The sequence below is a fragment of the Cololabis saira genome, chromosome 10 (genome assembly GCF_033807715.1).
Source record: "Cololabis saira isolate AMF1-May2022 chromosome 10, fColSai1.1, whole genome shotgun sequence".
Taxonomy (NCBI): domain Eukaryota; kingdom Metazoa; phylum Chordata; class Actinopteri; order Beloniformes; family Belonidae; genus Cololabis; species Cololabis saira.
Window position 1 is genome coordinate 6199249 of NC_084596.1, and position 25142 is coordinate 6224390.

Sequence of the window (25142 nt, forward strand, 5' to 3'; positions counted from 1 at the left end):
GGACCACCGCTGGAGCCAGAACAGGGGGCGATGCGTCCAGGACCACCGCTAGAGCAGGAACAGGGGGCGATGCGTCGAGGACCAGCGCCGGAACAGGGGGCGATGCGTCCAGGACCACCGCTGGAGCAGGAACAGGCTGGGGCTGGCGCTGACGCCGTCGCTTCCCCTGGGGCTGAGAACCCCCGGGCCCGCCTCGAGCCAGGCGTGTTCTCCAGAAGGGGGGAACAGGCTGGGATGCGTCCAGGACCACCTCGGGAACAGGAAGAGGTGCGTCCAGGGCCCCCACCGGAACAGGCTGGGGCTGGCGCTGACGCCGTCGTCGTAGCCTCCCCTGAGCCTGCAGGCTCCTGGGCCCACCCAGAGCCAGGCGTGTTCCCCAAAAGGGGTCCCAATACTCCTCCTGGCGCAAAAACTCCATAAGGGTGAGGTGCTCTCCCGCTGGGTCCATATGGTCGGTCCGTTCTGTTAGGGTTAGGTTTTCCAGGACCCAAGTGCAGGAGAGAGAGGGAGGCCAGAGGCAGGAGTTCTCAAAAACAAAGGGTTTTAATCCAAAAGGGCAAAAGCAAAGCGCTGCAGAGCAGGATAAATACAAAAAACCAGGAACAGGAAAAACCGATGAGGAGACATGGAGGAAGAACCAGTACGGACCGACCGGGAACCAAGGAATGACAAGACAAGATATACTGAGGGGATAACGAGACAAGACGAGACACAGGTGCAGACACAATCAGGGCAGATGGGACACAGGCGGGGCAAGACAGAACTGAAACTAAAACTGGGAGGAAGTGTCAAAACCCTGACAGTAGGATTCCATCTGCCACATACTCCAGCTTTGAGTTGCAGCTCTTTGAAGTGAATTTGTGTCCTCCCTTGCTGTGTGCGGTGGTATATCGTCCACCCAAATATAATAAGGATTTCATCCAGGATTTTGGGAATTTTCTGTCTGGAATTATGGTGGATTACAATCACTTGTTAATTTCTGGTGATCTCAATATCCATGTGTGTTGCAGTGATGGTTGTGATGCCCTTAGTGCTGAAGAGCTTGTTGCTCTTTTTAATTCTACATGCGCGAACATCTTAGACTCCATTGCTCCCTCAAGGAGCAAGCGCTCCAAGCCACCCTCTGAACTGTGGATGAATGACTCTGTCCGTGCTCTCAGACGCTCGTGTAGGCGTGCTGAGAGAAGATGGAAGAAGGACAAGTTGCATGTTTCTTTTGGGATCCTGAAGGACTGTTTATTGGAGTATCAGAGAGCTATCAAAGCTGCTAAAACTGGTTACATTCGCAACCTTGTCTCCAATAATATCGATAAGCCCAGAGTTCTGTTTAGAGCTCTTGATTCTCTTGTTAACCCTCGTGACACTGCCCCCATTGTACCCACGGCTGCTCTCTGTGATGACTTTTTAAATTTTTTTGTTGACAAAATCTCCTCTCTTCGGGCTGTACCATCCCTAGCAGCTCCTGACCCTTCTGCTCCTCCTATATGCTTAGCTGTTTTTGATCAGTTTGAGCCCATATCACTGTCCTCACTGTCTGATGTTGTTCGTGAGCTACGGCCCACTAACTGCCTCTCGGACAGTATTCCCTCTCGCCTTTTTAAAGAGTTTTTTTCTTCACTTTTATTCTTTTCTTGATTCATGCCTGTTGTAGCTCAGAGTGTTTTCCAGCTCCTTTTAAACATGCTATTGTGCAGCCACTAATCAAAAAGCCAAATCTGGACCCCTCCGTTCTTTCTAACTTCAGGCCCATCTCTAAACTGCCCTTTCTGTCTAAAGTGTTGGAGAAAGTCATTTTTATTCAGTTAAACTCATTTTTAGAAAAGAATGATATTTATGAGAAGTTTCAGTCTGGGTTTAAATCTCATCATAGCACTGAAACTGCTCTTTTAAGAGTGTTCAACGATCTGGTTTTAACTGTTGATTCTGGTTGTGCTGCTATTCTGGTGACCTTAGATTTGACCGCTGCCTTTGATACCGTTGATCATAGGACCTTGTTGTCACGCTTGGAGAACTCTGTGGGTATCAAAGGTGCGGCTCTCATGCTGCTCCAGTCATACTTGACTGACAGGTCTTTTTCTGTCCACTTGGGTGATTTCTCCTCCAATGTGGCCCCTCTTACTTGTGGGGTGCCCCAAGGCTCCATTTTAGGTCCATTATTATTTTCTTTATATATGCTCCCTCTGGGCTCTGTTCTCCGAAAGCATGACGTTTCTTTTCATTGTTTTGCTGATGATGTCCAAATCTACCTTCCTTTAAAGTTAAAGTGCAAGGACTCTCTGCAGCCTCTACTAGCTTGCCTTAAAGATATTAAGGTTTGGATGGCACAAAATTTCTTGAATCTAAATTAAAATAAAACTGAGGTTATTGTGTTTGGGCATCCGGCTGTTTTAAATGACTCTGTTGATGCCCTGGGCCCCCTTGGTTCCAAAATGAATTCTTTTATTAAAAGCCTTGGTGTCATTTTTGATAGTGATTTTAAATTCGCTAGACAGATTGGGTCTGTAGTTAAAGGTGCTTTTTTTCAGCTAAGGCTCCTGGCCAAAGTAAAGCCCTACCTATCTCCTAAAGACTTGGAGAGGGTCATTCATGCTTTTATCACATCACGGCTAGACTACTGCAACTCCTTGTACGTGGGCTTAGACCAGCGATCTGTGCGACGCCTGCAGCTGGTGCAGAATGCTGCTGCACGACTGTTGACTGGAAGTAGAAAGCGTGACCACATTACCCCGGTTCTGGCCTCCCTGCACTGGCTTCCTGTTCATTACAGAATTGATTTTAAGATTCTGCTGCTTGTCTTTAAATCACTGAATGGCTTGGCTCCCCAATACCTTACTGAACTTCTCCACCCTCACACACCAGCCAGAGCTCTGAGGTCGTCAAATCAGTTGCTTTTAGACGTCCCGAAATCTAGGCTCAAAACTAGAGGTGACCGAGCTTTTGCGGTGGCCGGCCCTAAGCTGTGGAATAGTTTGCCACTAAATGTTAGATCTGCCCAGACCCTAGTGGTTTTTAAGTCTTCTTTGAAAACGTATTTATTTTCTTTGGCTGTTAGTGTGTGACAAATTAGTTCCCCACATCTGTGTGAAGTGATTGTGCACTGTATGTGTACTGTTATGTTTTTTATTACTATTTTATTGATCATTTTAGTATGTTAGTGATTTTATTGTTTCTACACTGTGTACTGTGTTTTTCTTTTGGTATTGTTTTATTTTCTTGTATGCTGTACAGCACTTTGGTCGACCTCGGTCGTTTTTAAATGTGCTTTATAAATAAAATTGACATTGACATTGACATTGACATAACAGGAATATGGATAACAGGGCTTTGATACAGATAGATGGGACTGGCGTAGAAAGAGTACAGGAAATCAAATTTTTAGGGGTGACAATAAATTACAAAATCTGCTGGAAATCTCACACAAAATACATCTGTACTAAAATAGCTAGAAGCATCCCGATAATGGCAAAAGCTAGACACTTCCTATATAGCAAATCATTCTACACTCTGTACTGTTCAATGGTTTTACCTTATTTAAATTACTGCATAGAGGTCTGGGGCAATGCATATAAAAGTACTTTGGAACCAGTATTCATTCTCCAAAAAAGAGCTATCAGAATTATGCACAATGCTGGTTATCTCGAACACACCAATCCAATATTCATTAAATCCAAAATAATACAATTGTTCGATATTGCAGAGTTAAGGACTGCACAAATAATACACAAAGGCAGAAATAACTCTTTACCCGGACAAATACAGCTAATATTTCAGGAAAGACAGGGGAGATATTAATTAAGGGAACCAATTCATTTTAAAATACAGACATGTAGAACTACAAGCAAAAAATGTTGCATTTCAAACAGTGGTGTGAGGCTATGGAACAGTCTGAGTGAGGAGCTGAAACAATGAAACCATCTACAGGTTCAAAAGCAAATACAAAGAAATAATTTTTGCCAAATACAGGGAAGAGGAGACATGAGGTAGTGATTGTGTAGGAATTCAGCATAATGTACGTATATAAAATGGTATATATAATAATGATTATAATTATTGTTGAATATTATTATGGCCCGAGCACTTACAGTGCGAAGGCCCTATTGTATCTGTAGGAATTTCTTTCTTAGTTTTTATTTTTCCGATGAAATGAGGGCCTTTTTTTCCCTCTAAACGTGCCCCAAAAGGCACCAAATTTTGCACGCAAGCCAGGCCTGGCGAAAAATTTGATATTTAATGGTTTACATTAATGGGCGTGGTAAAGTGGCTCAACAGCGCTCCCTAGAAAACTTTGTGCCTCAAGTCCCACAATACGGTTTGGCTTACATGCACGAAAATCGGTACACACCTGTATCATGTCGCAACTTAAAGAAAAGTCTCTTGGCACCATGGCCGAAACCGAACAGGAAGTCGGCCATTTTGAATTAATCGTGTAATTTTGTGCGCAATTCATGCCATTCCTTCTGCAATTAATACGGTCCGAACCGTAACGTGCACCCAGGTGTGTTATAAATCAAAATGTGCGTCTCCATCCTGCGACAACACACATTACTTTTCTCTTTCAAAAGCATTACCGTGGCAATGCTAGACGCCAAAAAGCGCGCCCCCCTTCATCTGGTTGGTTCAGACAGAAAAAAGTTTGTGCCTCAAGCCCCACAATACGGTTTGACGTACATGAACAAAAATCGGTACACACCTGTATCATGTTGCAACTTAAAAAAAGTCTCTTGGCGCCATGGCCGAAACCGAACAGGAAGTCGGCCATTTTGAACATTTTGTATTTATCGTGTAACTTTGGCGCATGTAACGTGCACCCAGGTGTGTTATACATCAAAATGTGCGTCTCCATCCTGCGACGACGCGCATTACTTTTCTCAGTCAAAAGCGTTACCGTGGCGACAATAGACGCCAAAAACAGCGCCCCCCCTTCATCTGATTGGTCCATATTTGATAGTCCCTATTTTCTGGCATAACTTTTGAATGGTATGACATACAGAGTCGTGGGTGGTGTCATCAGACTCGGTTTTGACTCTGTCATTGGTGCAAATTATCCCCGCCCCCTTCTTTTGATTGGTCGATATGTGATAGTTCAGATTTTCTGCAATAACTTTTGAAACCGTTTGACATAAAGACTCGTGGGTGGTGTCATCTGTTTTGAGTCTTTGAACATAATTGGTGCAAATTAGCCCCGCCCCTTCATCTGATTGGTGGATATCTGATAGTTCCTACTTTCTGCCATAACTTTTGAATGGTTTGATATAGAGAGTCGTGGGTGGTTTCATCCACTAAATGTCCAGGCCTGAAGAATCTACATCAAGTCATACAAGCTTCCACTGCAGCCTGAACGTGCACAAGGGTGGAGGACCGTTCATCGATGCCTGCAGCTTTAATTAGATTTATAATGCTCAGGTATAATATTGTAATGAAGTGCTGTAATATTTTTATATTTGTAATAATGTAATAATAGGTATATTTTTTTGATAAAGTAAAGCTTGCTGTTATATTTTTTTATTTGTATTTTTCTATGTTGTATTCGAGTAAAATTGAAGTAGAAACAAGGGGTAGGAGCTCATAAGTTTTTACTTCCTCCCACTCCCTTTCGGGCATGACGGTTTACTTATTTTTGAGTTTGTTTAATGACTGTTTATTTGTATTATTTTTCTGATGTTTTTTGTAATTGTTTTTTTGTTTTTATAATTGTTTTATGCTCATCAAGATTTCAATTAAATTAAATTCCTCTGGTGTAATGACAATATTCAGTTCCTTCTCCTATTTCTCCTTGATGTATATGGCGGAGGAAGCTTCCGAGTCTCTAAGGCCTCTGTATAGTGCTGAGATTTCCTTGAACCTCGACCCACGGTATGTCCAGATCATCACATCAAGCACTCCATTCAAGATCTTCACATTTTCTATACTCTTTGTTAAATAATCCCTCAACTGAAAGTATGTGAACAGATCCCTGTTTTTTAGTGATTTCAGCTGTTGAAAACTCGTTATATTTCCATTGTTGATTAATGTACACATCGCATCGATCCCTTTATTCCCCCAATTTCAAAAATTGTGATCACTTAAACTCGGCTTAAATCTGTCATCATAGGCAAACCAATTTAGCAGATTTACTTCTTTTTCTAATTTATACTTTTTGATAAAGTCAGACCAAATATTCAAAGTGTGAGATGTTATTGGATCTATTGATCCTTGTAGCGAGTTAGTTAGTTTCACATTGCCAATTAGGGATTGTATATGAATATCCGTCACAGTCCTCTCAATATCTTTCCACTTTGCACTATAGTCTTTGTCACACCATTTGATTACTGGTCTGAGTGTTGCTGCGTGGTAATGGTCTTTTAAATTTGGGAGGGCCAATCCACCTTTGTCCTTTGTCAGTTGTAATGTGGAATATTTTATTCGTGGCCTTTTGCAGTTCCATATAAATCTAGTGTCAGGGTTTGACACTTCCCCCATGTTTTGAGTTTCAGTTCTGTCCCTCCTGTTTCCCATCTGCCCTGATTGTCTGCACCTGTGTCTTGTTATCCCCTGTGTCTCGTTATCCCCTGTGTCTCGTTATCCCCTGTGTCTCGTTATCACCTGTGTCTCGTTATCCCCTGTGTCTCGTTATCACCTGTGTCTCGTTATCACCTGTGTCTCGTTATCCCCTGTGTCTCGTTATCCCCTGTGTCTCGTTATCACCTGTGTCTCGTTATCCTCTGTGTCTCGTTATCACCTGTGTCTCGTTATCCCCTGTGTCTCGTTATCACCTGTGTCGTTATCACCTGTGTCTCGTTATCCTCTGTGTCTCGTTATCACCTGTGTCTCGTTATCCCCTGTGTCTCGTTATCACCTGTGTCTCGTTATCACCTGTGTCTCGTTATCCTCTGTGTCTCGTTATCACCTGTGTCTCGTTATCCTCTGTGTCTCGTTATCACCTGTGTCTCGTTATCCCCTGTGTCTCGTTATCACCTGTGTCTCGTTATCACCTGTGTCTCGTTATCCTCTGTGTCTCGTTATCACCTGTGTCTCGTTATCCTCTGTGTCTCGTTATCACCTGTGTCTCGTTATCCCCTGTGTCTCGTTATCACCTGTGTCTCGTTATCACCTGTGTCTTGTTATCCTCTGTGTCTCGTTATCACCTGTGTCTCGTTATCCCCTGTGTCTCGTTATCACCTGTGTCTCGTTATCACCTGTGTCTCGTTATCGTCTGTGTCTCGTTATCACCTGTGTCTCGTTATCCTCTGTGTCTCGTTATCACCTGTGTCTCGTTATCCCCTGTGTCTTGTTATCCCCTGTGTCTTGTTATCCCCTGTGTCTTGTTATCCCCTGTGTCTCGTTATCACCTGTGTCTCGTTATCACCTGTGTCTCGTTATCACCTGTGTCTCGTTATCACCTGTGTCTCGTTATCCCCTGTGTCTCGTTATCCCCTGTGTTTCGTTATCACCTGTGTCTCGTTATCCTCTGTGTCTCGTTATTTCCTGTGTCTCGTTATCCCCTGTGTCTCGTTATCCCCTGTGTCTCGTTATCCCCTGTGTCTCGTTATCTCCTGTGTCTCGTTATCCCCTGTCTATATCTAGTCTTGTCTTTCCCTGCTCCTCGCTGGTCTGTACTGTTTGCTCCCTCCATGTTCTCCTCGTCTAGTTTTAGGATTCCTGTTTTGGTTCTGCCTTTTTGATCCTGCTCAGCAGCATTTTCGGTTTGTCTTTACAAATAAACCTGAGTTTTCTGGAACTCCTGCCTCCTGTTCTCCTGCGTATGGGTCCTCACCAAAACCAATCGTAACAGAACGGACCAGCCAAGATGGACCCAGTTGGAGAGAACATCACCCTCCTTCAGTTCATCTGCCGGGAGGCAGAGAAGAATATGCACCGTATTGAGGAGCAGGATTCACCCTTCTCTGGAACACGCCTGGCTTTCCCAAGCCCGAGCCTTCAGCTTCAAGGGAGACGACGTCGGCGCCAGCCCCGGTCTGTTCCCGCTCCGGCGGTGGTTCCGGGTGCACCGTCTCCTGCTCCTGTGACGGTCCCGGACCCATCAGCCCCGGTTCCTGCTCCTGTGATGTACCGGACCCCCCTCAGCCAGCGCCGAGGACCCGGTGTCCCCCCGAGCCAGCTTTTCAGCAGCAGAGACAAACTAAAATAAATTAAAAGCGTTGCCGCTTGAAGCTTTTCTCACTCTCAAATTCAAAAATATTTATTGTTGCTTAACATTGAAGAATATATAAGTATATTAGGCGCCGTTCGGGCCAAACGGTGCCTATTGGTTGGCTTCTTTGCAGGATTACAGCAGCTAGAAGATTTTTTTTTTTCCTCTGGTTCTTTTTATTGATCATATTTCATAGGTAACACTATTGGGCCATAAAAACCTTCTAAATGATTTTAATAAAAATGCAAAATATGTAAAATCGTAGACCGTAGCTTTAATAAAGACTTTTAAGCATTATTCTCCTATTACTTACGTTAAATACATAGTACAAGTAGCATAACATATTAACTTTACTTTACTTTGGAACTGAGAAGTGCATTTAAGAACCATGTAAATCTTCTAAATCAAATAAAATGTGAGAATGCAATTACTATTACATACTTGGTTTCACTTATTTAGTTTACTGATGCACTGAAACCCATGCTGTTTTATTTGCACCTTTTAAGAGGTAAAGAATTATGATAATGCAGCTAATTTCTCACAATATGAGCCATTATTGCATTATGAGCTGTTATTACATTATGAGCGGCGCCAGTAAGGCTCATAATGTAATAAGTTATTACATTATGCGCTCATGATTTTATTACATTATGAGCCGAATATTACATTATGAGTTGCTACAGACCCTTTAGAGGTGAGATTAAAAAAAATTGAGAAAGACTGTACAAGTAGCATTTGCCAGGCCATTGGGAGACACTCAAACCATCAAGTGGAAAAAACTGGAATAAAAGTGGTAAGTATTGATCAGTGGTCTCTGTTCTCTGTTCAGATCTGCAGCTTTCAGAGTTTCTTTGACAGAATCAAAGTCATGATGGAAATACGTGACTGAGGCGTAGCAAGGTGTTCATAGATCATCACGTAGGAGCTAAACATTTAACCACATTGCTGCAGGTCACATGTTTAACATCAGACTTTAATCTTTCTAGATTAACAACACAATTTAACAAGATGCATCAAATGAACATTTTATAAGAAACTCCATGTGGCTGTAGAAGGATGAAAGAGGACCAGAGTGAAGCAGTTTGTAACATTTAGAGAAGATTAAAAGGGTGCGATGTGCTGTCAGTGTGGAGGTTTTACCAGTTACATTAACTTCATCATCTCACACCATTTTATTTCATGCTGTTGTTTTCAGCTCTTAAAAACCACTGAAGCTTCCGCTCTGCGTTTGCTGCTTACTTTGGTGTGAGACACTACTTTTACTAACATTACAGAACACTTCTCTTTGTCTTATTAGTTTACAGTCTCATGAAGTATCTAGGGATGATGTTCTGCACCCAACCTGGGACATAGATTTAAAAGTGAGAGTTATTCTATCAACCTGTGTGGTACTGAGCCATATGCATTGGCAAAGCCTCACCACACTACTAAGTCGCGCTCTACATCTTTTGGCACTCTGGATCTGGTCCCACATCAAGGAAGAGTTCTCGGTGCATCCAGGGAAGCCTGGGATTCCAGCTTCTGGCAGCTGGTGTCACTATATCCTTTTTCCAAGGGAAGTTGGTCGACCTCCTTGTCAGAACAGAGAAGAAGATCTTTCCCTCTAAGTTGAACACCACAGTTGTTGGTGGGGCTGGTTGGGGTACCGACCCTGGTGGGGGGTCTGTCTGTCCTCGTTAAAATAACGGTTAAAACACTTTCAATTCCTCTACATAGTTACAAGAGAACAAAACCAGCAAAATGACACCTCAAGTCGTGTACAGGATGGTCGTTCTGCAGTGTAGCTGTACCTGTCATCCTCTGAAGCTGATCATGTTTCTGAAAAAACCTCAAGTACAGCAGACCTCAAAGTCAAGGGTTTTTTACTAGGAAAAGGACACCTTTTAGCAGGTTTGTATTTTTAAATGGCAGTACTTCCTCAAAAATGTCATGAAACCACATAGAAGGCTAAACAAGAAGCACCAGCAGCTGAACCAGCACGGATGTCTCATTGAATATTGTACAAGAGAAGATCAGCAATTCAACGGCAGATCCACAGTTAGTCAAGTACAGCACCTGTCCGGCTGTCTCTGTCCTCTCAGGATGTCCTCAGATATTAATTCTAAACCAGATTTATCAACAAAGGTGAGATAAAACAGGAATGAGCAAGAAGACGGAGCAGGATGGAGGAGAGGGAGGTGGATCAGTCACAGGAAGAAGGTAAGTAAATGACATGTAATTAACTTCAACTTTAGAGATAATTATGTTCAGGTATTATACATTCATGTGTGGCTGCAAAGATTATGAACTGTGGTTCTGCAGGACGACAGACTCAGGAGCATCGTGCTCTGCAGAAAAGACGTGTCAGAGGTGCAACACTGTGTCGAGGAGTGTTGAGCATGGTGGTTTTAGTTGTGGTCGTCATCTTGTTCATATACGGTAAGATTAAATGCTGCAGCTAAAAAACTACGTGCTGTTTATCTCTGAAGTGCTGATGACGTACTTTCATAAAACATTGCTGAGTTTTACCAACAATCAAACAGAGAAGGTTGTTTGACAGTAAACCAACCAAGAACTACTGGGGTTTTTCTACTTACAACATGTGGGACAGTTCTGTGGACAAATGTTTAAGAGTTACATGTTAGGGTCAGAGATCATGGTTTTCATTGCAGTACATGTTATCTGTCAATAGTCTTGGACCATTTGTAAGTATTGTTCCTGAACAGTAAAACATAAATCTGCAGAACAAGAACCAGTAAATTCATATTTGCTGGATGAATTGTTTCTCAGTAGAGTCGTTGTAGTTGTTGTACCGCTCTCGCTCTGAGACGGATCAGACGTGAACCATGTATTCTTGTTCAAACAGATCCCTCCTCACTTATGGGATTTTGCTGGCATGCTCTGTTTTTCTTTGATGTTGGAGGTTTTTTATGAAATATTAAAACATTAGTTTAATTTGTTAATTTCATATTAAACAATAATTCATTTTCAGTAAATGTCATCTAGCTGCTGAAAGCTTTGCTACTGAGGCTGAAATGTGTCCAACTAGTTCAGAAATCCTAACGGAAGAACTACATCCCCAATCCCAAACAAGTGAACATTGAGGAACATTTTCTTGATATTTCAACACAGTTCTTCACGGACTGGTGAGGGATCTGCCCAGCTCTGCAACTAAGAGGCTCTGCTGCTGAAATGATCCTTTTATTCCCAGTCTTGTCTCTGACCTGTCGTCAGTTAACTTAGTTAGTTGTTACATTTCCCACCAGTTGGGTTTGATTCGTACCAATCAGATTTCCAGCCTTTTGTCTCCTCTGTTACACCTTCTTTTAAAAGTGTAACTGCCATCAAATTCAAAATCAGCTCATATTTTAAATAAAAAGGCTAAATGCTTCAACAGCTGATACGGTGTTTATGTTCTATTGGCAAAAAAAAAAGAATACAACTATTGGATGTGGAAATCATTAATTATTCTTTTCAAATACATTTTACACACAATCCACCTTCTTTTTAACTTTGCATCTTTTCAATCACAATGTTTCAGATCAGATTACTATCTTTCTAGACAATAAAAACAAACAAACAAAAAAAAAAACAGCTTGTCAACATGGATGTAATTTTTTTTAAACATGACAAGTTTCTTTTAAAGTTCTCCTGCTGCATCTTAACCCCATCAGCCTGACAGGACAGAGGGGGAGCATCATTGTGGAGACATGAGGGCTGTTATGGATGAGCGGGTGGAGTCATTATCCACCACCCTGGGGAGGGTTTGATCCCCAAACCTCCACATGTCAAAGCATCGCTGGCAAACACTGAACCCCTTTTTAAATAGAGATAATGTGCTGCATAAGGTTTACTGAGTTCCTCTGTATAATAAGAAACTGAGTGTTTTTATATAAGGAGGATGATACTGAAAAGGTTAAAGAGGTGGTACATAAGTTTGAAAGTTTTCCATTTACATCAACATCATCTCACAACTTTTTTCACACCATCATGTTTGAGCCTGTAAATAAAAATGAAACTACTTCTTTCTTTCACACCTCACACCTCACTTTGACGAGGGAAGCGCTTCCTGTCAACAGTAATGCTGCACTTAGTTTTATAGTTAGTGTTTAATCACACTTGTGTGCACTTATGTCTTAAAACCCAGAGTCTTGTTTTTAAATTCCAGATAAAGAAGATATTAAAAAACTGAATGAGTGTATCTGTATCTGTGATATTTTTAGTTTCCCACACAATGAAAATACTTCAGGAATATCCACGTAGACAAACCAGAGGATAATGTGTAAAACATGTAAATGTAGGTGACAGTAAAGAAGAAAGATTCAGATGTAGCACATGTCCAGGAAGCTGAAACTGAGTGTGTTCAGTTACAACGCTGCCGTCTAGCGGCCGACATATGCAACAACATGAAGCATTTTCTTTTTTATTTCATGTTTCTCCTTCTTAGATCAGTTTTCTTAAATCCAGGTCGTCAGGACTCCACTTCCCTTCACGTTTTAGATGTTTATTTGATCCAACACTCCTGGTTCTAATGAAAAGCTCACCATCATCTCATCATCAGAGTCTACAATCCTGTTACTGACGTGTTCTCTGGAACTGGTCCTGCAGGTCTGTGGCCTCGGACCTGGATTTGGAACACTGGGTTACAGTTTTACTGTGTGCTTTCTGTTATTTACATCTTTCATATTCATTCTTTACATTTAATCTCATTTCTGTACTTCAGTAATGAATAATAGTTCACACCTATTTTTTTCTATCATCTTTTCATTTTTTTCAACAGAATGTCTGTTTGACAAGTTCTTGTTAATTTATTTTATGTTTTACCAGCCTTCCAGCATCCAGTCTCTCTCCCAGCTGCTCCTCAACCACCACAAATCTTATCACATATTTAACCTACAGGATGAAACAAGTTTTGATATTTCAGAGTTTGTTTTCATGTTATACTTCTAACCAGAAATGACTTTGGACAACGACCAACTAAATACCAGTTACAGTCGGCTGCAGGTCAAACACAACCAACTGATCAACACTTATGATCAGCTCAAAAATGAACTTGATGGGAAGAAGGATTTAAAACCCAATTAATAAACTTGAACTTCAGCATTAGCCCCCACAATTTGTTATTCCTAGTAGTTTAACTTAATTAAAAAATAAATAAGACATGAAATAAGACAAATGAATAAGACATGAGGATACTGAGACAGATATGCAGATTCATGACGGCAGAAACTACTTTTGTCATTTAGGATTTTGTGGGAGAACTGGACAGAAATGAAAACTCCTGGATTGGTCTGAAAGCTGAATGTTCGACATGGAAATGTGTGGACGGATCAGCACTGACAACAACGTAACACAGTGTTTCTTTTACAATTTCATCAAAGTCATTGTTTCAAATTGTCAACAGGTAAAACAGCAGAACATGTTAAAAACGGTATCATCATTATTTCTATAACACATTTATTTGAATGAACAGCTGTGTGAACTCTTCATCTCAACAAGAAGTCTGATGAAAGAGACTTCAAAACTTCGTTCTCAACAGTTTTACAATAGTGTATTTAGTTTGTGTTGTGTATTTTTGACCCGTCAGAACAACAGCAGAATGACAGAATTCAGGTCTTTTCCTCTTTGGTGACTTTAAGAACATTAAACATGAAACACGTGAGCGTGAACTTTATTACCTGGGATGAAATAAAAGAGCAGCTTCACCACAAAGTTTTCCTGCAGACTAAAGCACGAGTTATGGTTCTGCGTCAAAACGACGCCGTGCCTACGGCGTGTGGTACGCGTCGACGCAGAACACACAGCGTCAGTGACGGCGTCAGTGACGGCGTCAGTGACGGCGTCAGTGACCTGCACCTCCAAAAATTGTAACTACGCGTCAAGGCAACGCAGACCAAACACAGACGAGAGGACTGTTTGTGGTTTTTGTTGCAGATTTCCAGTGCTCGACGTGAGGCCTCCGTGTGTTCTTGCTTCCTGGTTTGGCAGCGGATGTCACCACCCCAAAAAAAAAAAAAAAAAAAAAAAAACTCACTGGGTTTGTATGTGTATATATATGTATATATATTAAATATAGTAACAATGCACATATATATGCCTTAGGTTTTTACCAGCGTGGTATTAACTATTAATATGTGTGCAGACAAGGTAAAAAAAAAAAAAGGTCTCTACTTGGTTTCGGAGACTGTGCAAACTTACCTCAGTGACATCTGAACAATCATAAAGAACTCTACATACTGTATGAGACCCTGCAGAGACCATGACAGTCAGGCATAGTAAGTAAAGTATTTCAGCTGCTGAGGTTCATTCAGTAAAGCCGGGCATACACTGTGCGATTATCGGCTCGTTTTGAGCCGATTTTCCAGTCGTGCGACTTTTTTTTGATCGGGCCCGATTTCTACCCAATCGTTGCTCGTGCCTCGTGCAGTGTACGTGGGGTAACGACGAGAGATTAACACCTCACGACGAGCTCCCGATCACAAATCGTGAGGTCGCAAGAAAATCCAGCATGTTTGAAATTCTCGTGAGGTACCGCACAGTTGAAGCAGTGCTGCGACCCGATTTGCCTCATCCTTTTGCAGAGAGCAACCGGTGCAAATGACACAAAAAGAGAGCGTCTAATTCACAAAGCACCCGCAAAGGGGGAATTGCTCCACAAACTGCGCTGCCAAGCAAATAGTGGCAGTCTGCGCCTGTGCCATTTGCATGCATGCAAATTAGGTAATATTCATACATTCGGCGCAAAATTGCCCCCTTTCTATGCAAATAAGCCTCATTGCAAAAAGCGCCTAATTCATAAAGGCCAGGGCTATTTGCCACACGCAAAAATAGTGGAGCAAATACCGTCTTTCAGAAGCGTGTATTAAACTGCGCGCAAACTCCTCATTCCCCCTCTGTCTCTGTTTCTCTCTCTCTCAATGTAATTCAAGCCTGTGTGATACTGAATGATATTAAGGGTGAAATCTATAGTCAGACATGACTGTACACAGTCAGATCAAGTGGGGTTGTGGACTTATCTCGGATTTAAAAATAAAAATAACAGGAGCTCAGGATTCATCCATACAGTAAGGGGCTGCTTTATTACAAACAATTCCACCATATAAACATATAAATCTAGAATGTGTGTGTTTAACAGCTTAATAATGTCATCACATCACAACATATATCAGACTTATAATAAAATAGCGCTGATCGTGTCCCTGTGAAGCTCAGCGTCAGTCAGGACTCTCAGCTGCTGCTGGAGATGAAGCCGCTGGACGGGTGGGCTGCCACCCGTCCCTTGAAATACGGAATTGTTACGTAATTGGGAATTAGAATTCATATAAAACAGTTTATTCCGTATTTCACAATCGTCCCATGCGCGTTTGTCACATACGCACACACTAGTTAAGCCTAATTATGCTTAAATAATGGTCCGCGTTAAATCGACGCAGAGACTACGCCGTATGGTACGCGGCGACGCGCACTGTACGGTGCGCCAGCCCGTACAGTGCTCTGCGTCGATTTAACGCGGAACCATAAATCATCCTTGAGCAGCACGGAGGGAGGAGGGAGGAGAGGGAACGGGGCTCTTCGCAGTGTCCTGATGATTTGTAATACAGGCTGAGCCTACCGTTAGTTCTTAAACTGTAAAAAAGCTGGGGGGGGAATAAAACATGAGTTTGAAAAGTGGGGGGGCATGTCCCCCCTGTTCCCAGTGGAAATTGCGCCCTTGCGCCTCACGGCGTTTTATTTTCACTCGCTTTATTTTTTATTTCTGCAGTTTTCATTGTGGACCAATGTGTGTGCAGAAATATGGAGAACACTTGAAACAGCTCCGCTCACAGACAAGGGCAAATTGCACTCAGCCGCAAAACTTTATGGGCGTGTTTGCTCCGGTATATCATTAGAGCAAAATCTTTTGTGAATAGGACCTTAAGCGGGGCAAATTGCGGGCGCTAATGCAGCGCATTTCACAGCGCTATTTGCGGGCGCAATCTGTTCTTTGTGGATTTACCCCTAAGTGTTGCAAATTCACATTACAAATCATGTTTTAATAGCAAAAAAAAATACCGCATTTCCACGTAAGGTGCGGGTTGCCGCGTACCCTGCGCCGTAGGCTCTGCGTTGGTGTAACGCGGAACCATAAATCAGCCTTCAGTGTGTGCGCTGTCTGCTGTTGGGAAAACCTCTTTTTTCTCTTCTCACTTTGCTGGGACGCCGGTCCCTCCGCCGAGACACAACTTTTGCGGTTTGCGTTCTTTTGTGTCTAAAAATGATGCGCAGTGCCCACCCAATCAGAAACGGTACAGATATTTTGGGATTGTTTTAATATATATATATAAAAATTTTAAATTATAAAAAACTAAAGGATCCCCATAACCTTTGATCAGGTGGGCAGCCAGGACGCACGTTTGGGTGGGAACAGCCCACCCCTGCCCCAGAACCAGCCTCGAGTTCCAGTACAGAGAGGTCCGACGGGAGGATTATGATCGTATAGTGTGAGCAGACGGAGCATCCGAGCATCGGCTCGTACAGTGTGAGAACATAAATCGTGGGTTCTGAACTTTTGAACTCCGCGATCTAGTCGTGCAGTGTGAGATGGGGCTGTCTCATACGATTCAAAATATCGCACAGTGTATTCCCGGCTTAAGGCAGTGTTTCCCAACCCTGGACCTCAGGTCACACTGTCCTGCATTTTTTAGATGTCTCCTTGGATCAACACCTGATTCAAATTAACAGTCATCAGGAGCTTGTCAACAAGGTTTGGACAGCTCTGTTGTTGACACAGCTACTTGTAGCAGGGTAGCATCTAAGACATGCAGGTGTGCCCCAAGGTTGGGAAACACTGCAGTAAGGAATGAAACTGAAAATGTTGCTGTTTTGAAATTAGTAGCCTATCTGAAGATTTTAACTCAGAAGTGCATTGAACAATTTTAAACATTGCCACACTAGATGGGACTCAAACCCACAATCTCTGGCTTAGGAGGCCAGTGCTTTATCCATTAGGCCACTAGAGTTCAATAATACACACAATATGATCTCTTGGCATGAAAGAGAAGCAAGATGTAGGTTTTCAGCATGTACACATTATGCCAATGTATGTCTTCAGGTAAAGCATTGTACTACAGTCTTAAACTTTGCTACTTGGAGGAGAAAAACCACAAATTGCATAAATCTCTGGGGCTCGTCCGGGAATTGAACCCGGGACCTCTCGCACCCAAAGTGAGAATCATACTACTAGACCAACGAGCCACAAATCACATATCCGGCAAACAAAAAATCACGGTCACATCATACCTGTCTAGATAGTTTTTTAAACATTAAGGGGGAATAGGAAATAGAAACATTTGGATCAGTATCAGTCCAGCAGCTTTTCCACAGCCCTAGTGGCCTAATGGATAAGGCACTGGCCTCCTAAGCCAGGGATTGTGGGTTCAAGTCCCATCTAGGGTGGCTGTTTGAAATTGCTCAATGGAAGACTGTGGTAACGTCTTCAGATCCTGATTTCAGTACAGCAAGAATTTCATTTTTGTTTTTTACTGAATGAACATCACGTTTTCTGTAAGTCTTCACAAGGTGATGATTAGCAGTGATGTTTTGGGGATGTCGCTGGGAAACACGGACTTTCAGAGGCTCTGCAGGGATTTGAACCCAGGATCTCCTGTTTATTAGACGGTGGTTGCTGAAGAGTGGAGACGTGTGTTGAGGGCCCTGTGGCTTAGTTGGTCAAAGCACCTGTCTTGTAAACTGGAGATCCTGGGTTCAAATCCCAGCAGAGCCTTTAAACTAAGAATTAAGAATATCACTCCTGTAATTATAAAAAACACAGACTTTGTGGAAAAGTTTATCCAATGTCTGGTCTTCCACATGGTTGGTTTAAGACTTCACCTTCTCCTCTGTGTGGTATGCTAATGCTAACCTTCACATAGTTAGATCTGGTCTCCTAACTCACATTCAATCTTTAGAGCAGTGATTCTTAACCATAGAGCATAGGGCCATAGGGCTCACACTTGGGCCGCGACCGCCCCCTAGTGGGCCGCGGAAAAAATTCTGTTTTCTACGTTTGGGCCGCGGGACTGCATCCCGACCATGTGGTGGCGCTGTTACTGACTGCCAGCCGGTGGAGGAGGGAACCCAGAGGAAGAAGACGGGGGAGCTCTATAAAACAGGAGAATAATGCTGCGGCACGTTCTATTTACCTCGGACACTCATCTAGCTGCTTTATCCTTTATTATTTTAAGATCCTTTATTTTGCACAAAATCGTTTTAAATCCGCCAGGATAAGGGATCGTTTACTTGGTCTGCGCCCAGCAACGGGGGAGAGCGAGCGCAGTGGGATCCTTTATTTTCCAGGTATGTTTTAAATTAGTTTAACGGTGGAACTGGTACTCAATAATTTCTTAATATGTTTTAGCTTTGAGGAGAATATTTTTGTGATGTTTTATTAAGTTAAAAAGTATATTTTCTTTGTGTTCAAGAGTAAACACGTGCGTTTTGCCGCCATCTTGTGGAATTACTCAATACTGACATGCGTTGTGCATGAGTGAATGTATTTTCAAGGTTCAAGGTTCAAGGTGTTTATTTGTCACACAGAATGTACAAGTACATGCATTGTGAAAAGCTTATGCTGGGTCGTGCTCCACAATACATAGTTAAAACAGTAATAATAAAATGCTAGTCTAAGAGAAAAAACGTTTAAAAGAACTAAAATCAGCGTACAAGGCCGTCAAATCATAGTGTTCATTGTTCATTTGAGTTTGTTCAGCAGTCTGACCGACTGTGGAATAAAACTGTTCTTCAGTCTGCTAGTATTGGCCTTGATTGACTGGTATCGTTTCCCTGAGGGCAGTAACTTAAAAAATGTGTTTTGGGGGTGTGTGGGGTCCTTTATAATCCTCAGGGATTTGCTGAGGCAGCGCTGTGTGTACAGTTCCTCCAGTGTAGGCAACTGACAGCCAGTGATGCTCGGCTGAGCGCACCACCCTCCTGAGAGCTCTATGATCTCTGTCGGTGCAGCTCCCGTACCAGCTGGTGAAGCTGCTGGTCAGCAGGCTCTCCACCGTCCCCCGATAAAAGTTCAGGATGGTGTTATTGGTCAGGCCGAACTGTTTGAGACGCCTGAGTCCATACAGGCGCTGTTGCGCTTTCGCGACCACCACGGTTGTGTGTGTCTCCCATTTCAGTTGTTCGTGGATGTGTACTCCCAGGTATTTAAAGGTTTCCACCCTCTCCACCACAGCACCATTAATGGTGACAGGAGGTTGTGGGTCCCTCCCCCGCCTGTAATCCACAATGACCTCCTTGGTCTTGGAGACGTTCATTTATTACATTTCGTTAAGGCAAAGACCATATTTGTTCATGTTAATTGTTTAGTTACTATGTATGTAGCAGTTTTTGTATTAAAAAGGTGAATTTCCCTGAGATAAAGTTAATTTTCACAAGACTTATTGAAGGTAATGAGCTAATAAGAAATTGTTTGTTGCTTGTAGGCTATATTATTTTGTAGCTTTATTAAGATTTTGGTTTGAATGTATTTTACCATTTGTGTACTGCAGGTTAAACCTAAAGTAACTTAAGTGTGCAGTTTAAATATCAGTTTACAGTTTACACACCGGCCGTTCAAAGTGAAGCCGGCAGGAAAAGTCTCTTTAGGCAGTCTTTCTTTTAAAAATCACCATAGTTTCTGTCCGTCAGCGTGGCAACCAAGCACAACAGTGAACGATGACTTCTACTCTGGTGCAGTTATCGTGTTCAAGTTATTGATACAAAATAAACGGGACTTATGCATTTACAGTCAGAGCGATGCAGTGCGGTTTTTAATTATATTTTACTCTGGGGTGTCGTGAGATTTTTTTCACTTTTGAAACGTGTCATGACTGAAAAAAAGTTGAGAAAGGATGTTTTAGACAGATTATTAATAGGAAAGCAGTGAGAATGCACTTTTTTCCTTAAAATGCTGTCCTACACGACTGATTTTGTGCCCGCCCTAATAAGCCTCGTGCCCCCTCTGAATATTTGCTCTGGCGCCGACCCTGCATCACAGCCGGTGTCGTTCTTCTATCATCACTGCAGTCAAAAGATCCGTTGTTCTTTTCATAATCAGCACTAAAAGCTACATAATGCAGGAAATGTAGGCTGCTGTAGCCTCGTCAATGTGTTCGGACGCCATCTTTCTTTCTTGTTGTTGTTAAGCGGAGGTCAACCGGAAGTGGCTCTTTGTTGAAATGGTTACCATGGTTACAGCGCCACCTAGCGTCACGGAGTCAGCCATGCTCTGGTTACAAGTGGGTTATTCAATCTGATTCAGTCTGATCTCTGAACAGCGTGTATACTTAGACAAGTGATCCGATCTTCTGCATGTCATTATCTGATCAGATCTGTAACCCGATTGAACTGCTGCATGTAACCGCACTGACAGAGAGCTTTCCAGAGAGACACAGGGTGTGACACAAGGCTTCAGGCAGTGACATTCACTTAAAAACTTACATTAGACCTGATTTCTTGGAAGATCATAGACACTAAGGCAGTTAAAATTAAAACCACTTTAATGCAGAAATATTTACAAATTGTGTCGACTGTACAAATAAAAAGGCAGTCCTGAACTTGAATAAATTCTAATTGCATTCCAACAAACATGAATTCTAAAAGTTCAGACTTCAGAGTTCACATCTGTGAAACAGACATTTTTTTTGACTGTAAACAACTTTATTCAAATGTACAAATTGTGAATGTAATGTTCCTCTTCTACCTGGAGTGGGTGTTTGAGGGGCTCAGGGGTGTTTTTAGTAAAATTCTCCCTGAAACATAATCAGAACTGTCTCCACTCTAATGTACACTTGCTTTCTTTTCCCAAAGACAGAGGAGACCAGAAAAGTCCAATGTGTGGCCCATGTAAGCTGGATCAGTCATCCAACCACTCCAGTTCCGCTCCTTCTCCAGTGTTAGACATCCTACTCACACCATAGTGAAAAAAAGATCTCTTCATCCACAGCAATGTCCTTAGTGGCCTTGAAGAGGATGGTGTCCCTCTCCCCTTCTGGAAACTGCATCTTACAGTGGAAGGGCTTTGCGTTGATTTTCTTGGTTGAGTGGTTTATCCTTCCCCCCACTGTATCCACTGTTGGATGGCACTCACACGGGAATGTCTGGGCATCAATACAATAGTCTCCACAGAAGAAAATATAGCACATTCTATCAGATTGGGTTTTCAACATTTTTTCTCCCACAGCTTTTGAGATCCTCTTCCCGTGATAATCACAAATGATGGAGCCCTGGGGAAACACTCGGGTGGCAACAACTCCTGTAATCAAAAGGACAGGATATTAATGGGCTTGTTCAATTACATGAGTATATTCATATTAGAATTTGACTGACAGACATTTGTACATACCTTTCCCTTTCTCGCCCCCAAAATCCTTAATGGCCAGACCTGACCACTTCTGTGTGGTGACCATCCTCATTATCCTTCTGTCACTCTCCACCTGGATCTTCTTGGGTGGTGTCCATTTACACTGAACCATGTCTAAAGATGGAACATTGGAACCCCATCCCTCCTGCCGGCTGATCTTGTCCACCTTGTGTTGACGTGGTGGACCTCTTGTATATTTGGCTGTCAAAGAAAAAACATTTAAATTAATATTCAGTTTTTATAATTAATATAGTTCCACATTAAAAATGCAACACACAAATTAAAGCTGCAAGCAGCGATGAACGGGCCCTCGCACTCACGGCCACCGCCCCCCATAAGCATATCAGACATGACACCACCCACGACTTCCTATGTCAAACCATTCAAAAGTTATAGCAGAAAAAAGGGACAACCAATCAGAAGAAGGGGCGGGGCTAATTCAGGCCAATGAAGGTCAAGGACTCCATACAGAATCTGATGACACCACCCACGACTCTCTATGTCAAACCATTCAAAAGTTATAGCAGGAAATAGGGAGAACCAATCAAAAGAAGGGGCGGGACTAATTTTCACCAAATATGGTCAAGGACTCAATACAGAGTCTCATGACACCACTCACGACGCTTTATGTCAAACCATTCAAAAGTTATGGCAGAGAAAAGTATTCTAGGGGGCGCTGTTGAGCCGTTAGGCCACGCCCATTAATACAAACCATGAAATATCAAAATTATCGCCAAGTCTGGCTTGCATGCAAAATTTGGTGACTTTTGGAGAACTATCAAATATGGACCAATCAGATGAAGGGGAGGCGCGCTTTTTGGCGTCTAGCGTCGCCACGGTAACACTTTTGAAAGAGAAAAGTAATGCGCGTAGTCGCAAGATGGAGACGCACATTTTGAGGTATAACACACCTGGGTGCACGTTACGGTTCGGGCCGTATTAATTGCCGAAGGAATGGCATAAATTGCGCCAAAAGTACACAATTAATTAAAAATGGCTAACTTCCTGTTCGGTTTCGGCCATGGCGCCAAGAGACTTTTCTTTAAGTTGCGGCATGATACAGGTGTGTACCGATTTTCGTGCATGTATGTCAAACCGTATTGTGGGGCTTGAGGCACAAAGTTTTCCGGGGGGCGCTGTTGAGCCATTTTGTCACGCCCATTAATACAAACCATGAAATATCAAATTTATCGCCAGGCCTGCCTTGCATGCAAAATTTGGTGACTTTTGGGGAACTATCAAATATGGACCAATCAGATGAAGGGGGGCGCGCTTTTTGGCGTCTAGCGTCGCCACAGTAACACTTTTGAAAGAGAAAAGTAATGCGGGTAGTCGCAGGATGGAGACGCACATTTTGATGTATAACACATCTGGGTTCACGATACGGTTCGGGCCATATTAATTCTCGAAGGAATGGCATATATTGCTCCAAAATTACACGATTAATTCAGAATGTTCAAAATGGCCGACTTCCTGTTCGGTTTCGGCCATGGCGCCAAGAGACATTTCTTTAAGTTGCACATGATACAGGTGTGTACAGATTTTCGTTCATGTACGTCAAACCGTATTATGGGGCATGGGGTGCAAAGTTTTTTCTTTCTGAACCAATCAGATGAAGGGTGGGCGCGCTTTTTGGCGTCTAGCGTCGCCACGGTAACGCTTTTGAAAGAGAAAAGTAATGCGCGGTGTCTGAGGATGGAGACGCACATTTTGATGTATAACACACCTGGGTGCACGTTACGGTTCGGGCCGTATTAACTGCCGAAGGAATGGCATAAATTTCGCCAAAATGATACGATTAATTCAAAATGGACGACATCCTGTTCGGTTTCGGCCATGACGCCAAGAGACTTTTCTTTAAGTTACGCCATGATACAGGTGTGTACCGATTTTCGTGCTTGTATGTCAAACCGTATTGTGGGCATGTTTAGGGGGGGCAAAAAGGCCCTCCTTTTGTCAGAAGAAAGAAAGAAAGAAAAAAAAAATTCCTACAGATACAATAGGGCCTTCACACTGAAGCTGCTCGGGCCCTAAAAATGCAAACATTCTAATCAAACTACAGATAAATCCTGGTAGTAAAACCACTGAACAGAACATAAGCAGTGCTTCCAGAAAAGATAAATTCAGATTATCACTGATCAAGTATTTACACTTACACATGATATATTCTGCCCGCAGGGCACGTTGCTCAGACCTCCACTTGTCATAGAAGACTCTGTCACTTGAAAATCCAGCGTTGAGTCGCTGTTTTTTGGTTGGTCCACTGGCATTTAGGGTGACTGGGAAGCTGTTAACAAACGCTGCAAAGTCTTGTCTTTCCCCACTGTCCTCTTCACTCCCACCGGCCTCTTCCTCTCTGCTCCTCTTCCGTCTCTGAGCAGAACTCTGCTCGCCTGATTCGTCAGAAGAGGAGCTGCAAGATTGATATGGTTTCAAGGTTAAACAGTGACAAACAGATGGACAGACATTGGCATCAGCTGTGAGAGACAGAATACTTGAATGTTGTGTTTTTAGATGACGACACATACCCTCCTAAGCTGCTGAGCAGGTTGCCAGTGGTCACAATGCCATGCATTGTCTTCGTCCTATAATGCAGTTTGGTCAGAGCTGTAGAATGTGCCATGTTGTGGGCAACACCAGCTTTCTGCTCGTCCGTGAATCTTGAGTTGATCGCAGCTTCTACTGACCTCCTGATTGTTTTACTGGTCACGTTTGGGACATTGTAGCTGCAATGGAGCAGAAATATCAAATGACACTCCCACTCCCAACAATGAATTCTTTCAGTTTTTCTTCTAAAAAAGTTAATACTTACTGTTGATGCAGAAGTCTGAGGTCATTGGCCACAGAACTAATTCTATTGCCATTTGAGTTAAAAAAAAACTTGTCTTGATTATCTATACTTTGGTTGATGTACTCAGGGCGGACACTCATATAGTATGCATCCAGCATCTGTGGAGAAAAAAATAGTCTTAGAAAAAAAATGTATAATTTATCATATGTGTCATGTTAATTACAGCCTTTAGTTATCTTAATGGCCCTGCTTCAGCTGCTGCTGCTACTGCTGTCTGATTCTGCAGAAACACTGTACTGTCTCCATCTTTATTCTTGTGTTTGAAACACAGAATGTAACATGCCACTCTCTGCAGCCTGCTCTCGCACTCTGCCACTAATTCACATGACCACCACCCTCCACAGCCCCCACAGCCCCCACAGCCTGCTCTGTGGCAGCAGAGAAGCAGCCATTATCACCAAATGACCTCTGCCTAGGGTTAACCATATCCTTTAACATGAAATCATTTGTTATTAGGGCCCGAGCACTTACAGTGCGAACGCCCTATTGTATCCGTAGGAATTTTTCTTTCTTTCTTTTTTTTCTTCTGACAAAAGGAGGGCCTTTTTGATATTTTTTTGATATTTTTTGAAATTTGATATTTAATGGTTTGCATTAATGGGCGTGACAAAATGGCTCAACAGCGCCCCCCGGAAAACTTTGTGCCTCAAGCCCCACAATACGGTTTGACGTACATGCACGAAAATCGGTACACACCTGTAACATGGCACAACTTAAAGAAAAGTCTCTTGGCGCCATGGCCGAAACCGAACAGGAAGTCTGCTATTTTGAATTAATTGTGTAATTTTGGC

At 42.6% G+C, this 25142-nt stretch overlaps 1 protein-coding gene and 3 non-coding genes across 4 annotated transcripts in view; 3 read left to right on the forward strand and 1 right to left on the reverse strand.

Moving 5' to 3' along the window:
* The window catches only part of LOC133452321 (NLR family CARD domain-containing protein 3-like), a 674416-nt gene that overhangs the window by 556183 nt on the left and 93091 nt on the right, over positions 1-25142 (forward strand). The window lies entirely within an intron of this gene.
* Positions 17273-17344, reverse strand: trnap-ugg (transfer RNA proline (anticodon UGG)). The gene has a single exon. It is a non-coding gene; the product is annotated as a tRNA-Pro (tRNA).
* On the forward strand, positions 17473-17545 carry trnar-ccu (transfer RNA arginine (anticodon CCU)). The gene has a single exon. It is a non-coding gene; the product is annotated as a tRNA-Arg (tRNA).
* Positions 17800-17873, forward strand: trnat-ugu (transfer RNA threonine (anticodon UGU)). The gene has a single exon. It is a non-coding gene; the product is annotated as a tRNA-Thr (tRNA).